This window comes from Meriones unguiculatus (genome assembly GCF_030254825.1).
Source record: "Meriones unguiculatus strain TT.TT164.6M chromosome Y unlocalized genomic scaffold, Bangor_MerUng_6.1 ChrY_unordered_Scaffold_23, whole genome shotgun sequence".
NCBI classification, from domain to species: domain Eukaryota; kingdom Metazoa; phylum Chordata; class Mammalia; order Rodentia; family Muridae; genus Meriones; species Meriones unguiculatus.
The window spans coordinates 13604339-13610277 of record NW_026843709.1 but is presented as its reverse complement, the minus strand read 5'-3'; the positions used below and the strand labels follow the sequence as shown (position 1 = coordinate 13610277).

General features: G+C 35.9%; 1 non-coding gene across 1 annotated transcript; it reads left to right on the top strand.

The window, feature by feature from the left end:
- Positions 1-463: 463 nt before the first annotated feature.
- Positions 464-571, top strand: LOC132651669 (U6 spliceosomal RNA). The gene has a single exon (XR_009589253.1). It is a non-coding gene; the product is annotated as a U6 spliceosomal RNA (small nuclear RNA).
- The last annotated feature ends 5368 nt before the right edge of the window (positions 572-5939 follow it).

The following is a 5939-nucleotide window of genomic DNA, read 5'->3' as shown; positions in this document are numbered from 1 at the left end:
AATTCCTTTTGGATTTATATTATAGGAGGGCATGCTTTATGGTTGATATGCCAAAGAAAGTGACCAGAGAGAATGGAGTCTCTCTCACATTATATATTTGTTTCTATCAGTCTCAGATTCTATATTTGAGAATCTGTCTCTCTAGATTTTCCTCTGTTTCTCTCAGTCTTCCCTCTCTGCCAGCCACTTCAAGTAAAGTATGTAAAGCTTTAATTTTGGTGAAGGACTACAAGATGACTGTCTGCTGACATGACATTATGGATGATCTCTGTAAAATTGTAAGCAATGTCCTAATTAAACTCCTTTTGTTCAAATAGTTGCCTTGATCAGGAAGCATTTTCACAGAAAATAATTCACTGACTGAGGATGTATCTATGCATTTAACAAATAATACTTAAATCCGTGGTATGTGAAACTCAGAAGTCAAGGACATTTGACTTTATTAATGACCTGAAATAAAGTGGTCCTCGCTTCAGCAGTACATATACTAAAATTGGAGTGATATAGAGAAAATTAACATGGTGCCTGCACAAAGATGACATGAAGCATTCCATAAACTTTGAAGAAATTAAAGAAAACACAAATAGAAGAAATTGTAGAGAGAAATAACTTAGGGAAGAAAACAGGAACTACAGAGGTAAGCATAACCAATAGATTAAAAGAGATGGAAGAAAGAATCTCAGCTGTGGAAGATACAATGGAAGAAATTGATGTATCTGTCAAAGAAAATGTTAAATCTAAAATTTTCCTGACACAGATCATGCAAGGAATTCAAGACAACATAAAAAGACAAAACCTAAGAATACTAGAAATAAAGGAAAAAGAAAATTCCCTCCTTCAAGGCCCTGAAAATATTTTCAACAAAAATCTTTGAAGAAATTTTTCCCAACTTAAAGAGAGGCCAGTAAGAGTACAAGAGGTCTACAGAATACCCAATAAATTATTTCAGAAAAGAAAATCCTCCTGCCAGATAATAATCAAAACAGTAAGTATACAGAACAAAGAAAAAAAAATACTAAAAGATGCAAGGGGAAAAGGCCAAGTAACATATAATGGCAAACCCATCTGATCGCACCTGACTTCTCAACAGAGAATATGAAAACCAGAAGGGCCTGGACAAATATCATGTAGGCCCTAAGAGAACACAGATGACAGCCAAGACTATTATACCGAGCAAAACTCTCAGTCCTCATAAATGGAGAAAACAAGATATTTAATGACAAAAACAAATTTCAACAATACCTACATACCAATCCAGCATTATGAAGACACTAGAAGGAAAAATACAATTCAAGAAATCTAGCTTCTTTCAAAAAAAAACACAGGTCATAATTAACATTACTACAGTAAAACAAAAAGCAACCAAGAACACAGACTTACTACCACAGCCAACATCAAAGTCAAAGGATCTAACAGCCAATGGTCATTAATCTCTATCAACATCAATAGACTCAATTTTCCAATAAAAAGACACAGACTGACAGAATGGATACATAAAATGACCCAGCAATCTCTTTTATACAAGAAACATACCTAATAAAGATAGACATTACCTGAGGGTAAAGGGCTGGAAGATGGCTTTCCAAGCAAATGGACACAAGAAGCAAGCAAGCGTAGCCATTCCAATATCTGAATACACTTTCCAAATAGATTTTCAACCAAAATTATTAAAAAAAGATGGGCAAGGAAACTTCATACTCATCAAGGGAAAATTCCATCAGGAAGACATCACAATCCTGAACATATTTGTCCCAAATAGAAGGGCACCAACATTTGTAAAAGAAACATTGATAATAAAACTTAAACCACACATAGATCCCTACACAATAATAGTGAGAGGCATCAACACCCCAGTATCAACAAAGTACAGGTCAACAAAACAGAAATTAAAAAAAGAAGCAATGACTCTAATACAGGTCATGAATCAAATGTACATAACAGATATTTACAGAAACTTACCCCCAAACACAAAGAATTTACTTTCCTCTCAGCATCTCATGGAACCTTCTGCAAAATAGGCCATATGATTGGTCACAAAGCGAGCCTCAACAAATACAAGAAGATTGAAATAATCCCTTGTATCCATTTGATCACAAAGAAATAAAGCTGGATCTCAACATCAACAGAAATAGCAAAAAGTTTACACACACATGGAAACTGAACAACTTCCTACTAAATGAGTGCTGGATCGGGGAAGAAATAAAGAAAAAATTAAAGTCTTCCTACAATTCCATGAAAATGAAGGCACAGCATACCGAAACTTATGAGACACAATGAAAGCAGTGCTAAGAGGAAAGTTCATAGCATAAAGTGCCTTCAAGAAGAAATTCAAGAAATTTCATTCCAGCAACTTATTGACAACCTAAAAACCCTAGAAAAAAAAAAAGGAGCAGACACAACAGAAAGGATTAGACTTCTGGAAATTATCAAGCACAGTTGTTGGTATAATGTTTTTTAAAGTGCATACACCTTACCCTCGTTCATTCAAATGCTGAATTCTACCCCCCACTCTCTGGTTTCAATCCAGGTAATGCATTGTGATATTCATTCTAAGCATCCTGTCTCAACTTGGTTTAAACTTCCCAATAAAGCAACTACACACAATGTTGTGCTGGGAGGAGCCAAAGGAGTGAAGGAAATGAGTGGGAGGAGCTAGAGGGCAGGAAATGAGTGGGTGGAGAAGGGGCCAGAGGAGAGCTGGGAGATGGACCCGGAAGAGAGATCTTGGAGGACAAGGAGCATGAACCAGACCCAAGATTTCACAAAAAGCAAGTATAATGTGGGAAATCTAAATGTTAGGAAATTATTAGGGCTTGGAGGTTTAGGATGGAGTAACTATTGCCCAGTATTGTGTTCTAGCTTAACTAAATAAGCCCACTCTTTTTGTGGTGATTTGGGTACACAGCTGTATAGGACTAACAACAGCATTACTAAAAGATAATGATTAGTAAATATTAATCACCACTTACAACAAATGGTGCCCAACTAATCTAAGTATCCATATCCTTTAATTCATACTTAGGCATAATTGGGAGGGGGAAATAAGCTTCCAGTGATACAGCCCAAACTTAAAACCTAAAAACTCCCAGGTCAATTAGCGTCTTTTTAAGAGAGACTCTTAAACATGCCTTGGAGTAAAAGGCATTCTACTGTGGCCTCACCTCAGACTTAACATATCAAAACTAACTGCCACTACAGTATAACAGGATGGAAGAAACAATAAAATAGACTTCTTGGAGCTTGGCTGATAATCTATTCTATGGTTTTAAGAGTGAAATAAAGGAAAGCCTAAAAGTTGTGACTATGCTTACATTCATAGTCCTCAATTTCACTTTAATCATTGCATTAGCTTTTTATGTCTTCTGGAAGGCAATGGCTTTAGAAAACATACTAGAACAATATAAAAGAAAAAAAATGAGGGTTGGAAACAGGACATAAAACAGGAGATACAAAAACTTAAAGAATGGAATAAACAACAGGAAATAGGGCAGAGGTTTTGAAAAGATACTGGAACAGCACAAAGAACAACTAGAACAATATAAAGAAAAAATTAAAAGTTGGAAGAAGGAAGAAAGGCATAAAACAAGATATTCAAAAGATTATTTAACAAAACAAACAACAGGGAGATCGGCATGAAATATAGGTGCAGACCTTAAGAGAAGAGTTTAGAATACTAAGTAAAAAAAAAAAATAGGTAGAGGCAAAAAAAGCATTATGATGATATAATAGTATTGTGATGTCATAATGCCACTATGAAGTCAAAATTCCTTTGTGATGTCACACCATAATGATGTCATAATAGAATTGTGATGTCAATACAAAAGTGATATAATAACAATAATTTGATGTCATAATACATTGTTCTGCAATGTTATTATTGTGATATTATAATATAATTGTGATATCATACCATATGAGGTCATAATAAAATTGTAATATCATAATAACATATTGAGGGAATTAGCCCAGTGTGGTGTCATAATGGCATTGTAATGTCAAAATTCCATTGTGATGTCATGATATCAATATGATGTATTAACAGCTTCTTGAGGTCATAGCTGCATTGTGATGACATCCTAGCATTGTGATGTCATCCTAGCTTTGTGATGTCATAGACCATTGTGATGTCATAACACACATAGTGTGAGGACTGCTTGTTCAGAGGTGCCACCTGAGTTTATGGAGTCTCAGATAGCTGGGTAACTACTAGTTCGTGACTAGGATTGTCTGCTACATAATGAGTCCCAGAAAGCATGCCTTACTAAAAAGTCAAACTCTGCCCTCCTTTAGCAGAATCTTTTCTCCATGTTAAAAGTCATTGTGAAAATTTTCAACTTATTATTTTTATTGCTTATGTGGGAATTTCATATAATATACATTACACTCCTTTTCCATTGCTCCCAGGTTCAAATTTCTACCCATGAGTCACACTATTTTTTCTTTAAAATACATCAATTGAAGTATGTGTTGTTCATATACTCATTGAAACCTGATCAGAGTCCCTTATAGAAAATTGAGTACATCCTTGCTGAACCCTGACACCATCCCCAAGAATAAGCATCAGTCTTGAAGAACTCTCTACTACATCCACTTGATCACAGTTTTCTAATATATTTATTTATTACAGTTTGTTCACTTTATATCCCCTCTGTAATCCCCTCCCTCTTCTCCTTCCAGTCCCACCCATCCTCCTTCTTCTAACCATATGCCCTTCTCTAGTTCCCTTATAGGGGAGTTCATCCTTCTCCTTCTATCTAAACCTAGTTTAACAGGTCTCATCAAATCTGTCTCCATCATCTTCCTCTAAGGCCTGATTCTCAGGGCATTTTTCTCCTTGTGTCATCAGTTACCTCTAATTGTGGCATTCTTCCTGCCGCCTCTCCTGCAGCCTTCTCAGAGCTCTGGGAGGAGGGAAAATTTCATAGGAAAATCTCATTTAGAGCTGGGTATTCAAGGTCACTCTCTGCATATATCAGATGTGGGTCTTTGTATGCAATACCATTTGATGGAGAAGGAAGCATCTCTGTGGATCTAATAACATGGCACTCATCTCTCAGTTGAGGGCAGAGATCAACATGTTTTAATAACAACAGCCTGGTTTCCTTGAAAATTTTCCATAGGATGACCTGGCCCAACAACTCAATTACCTGCTACTTAATACTCCTAGTGGAAGACTGTTTTTTTTTCACAATAAATGGCCTATTGGAACTTTATCCCCCACTATTAGGAGATCTCCTAATAAGTGATTCCCAGGATGATTTTTACTGGTTCCATCCATTGGCCTAAAAATATCATGATGACATTTTCTTAGCTGAATAATAATACATTATGGAAATATTTTGCATTATTCCCAAGGATATTGTCAGTCCTGTTCTCTAGAACTAGGAAGTTGATGGTATATTAATCATTGTATTGAATGACAAACTATTAGGATAACTATGTTCTTTTAGCCTAGATTTCCTTCCATCTTTTTCCACTTCCTGGTGATTTGAGTTGCAATGTCCCCTAGAACCACTTTATTTACATGTGGAGTCCCAGTGAGGAAATATATTGTATTGGTTAGAAGTTATGGCCCTGTTAGACAATATAATTCTTAATAGATTCATATTACAGGAGCCTGTGCTTTGAGGTTGATATGACCAGACATAACTTAGTCTGTCACTTCGTCTCTGTCACTTCTTATCTAAGTTTTTGTCAGTCTAGTTCTCTATATTTCTGAATCTGACCCTCTAGCTTTTCCTCTCTCTAGCTCCCTCTCTCTGCCTGCCACATGTGGTTCCATATGAAAAGCTCTCAGTTGTGCAAGAGGAGTACATCATGTTGACTGCTTGCTGATGTGACAACCTGGATGATCTTTGTAAAAATATAAGCATGATCTTAATTAAACGCTTTTTGTTGAAATTGTTGCCTTGTTCAGGAAGCATTTTAACAGTAAGTAA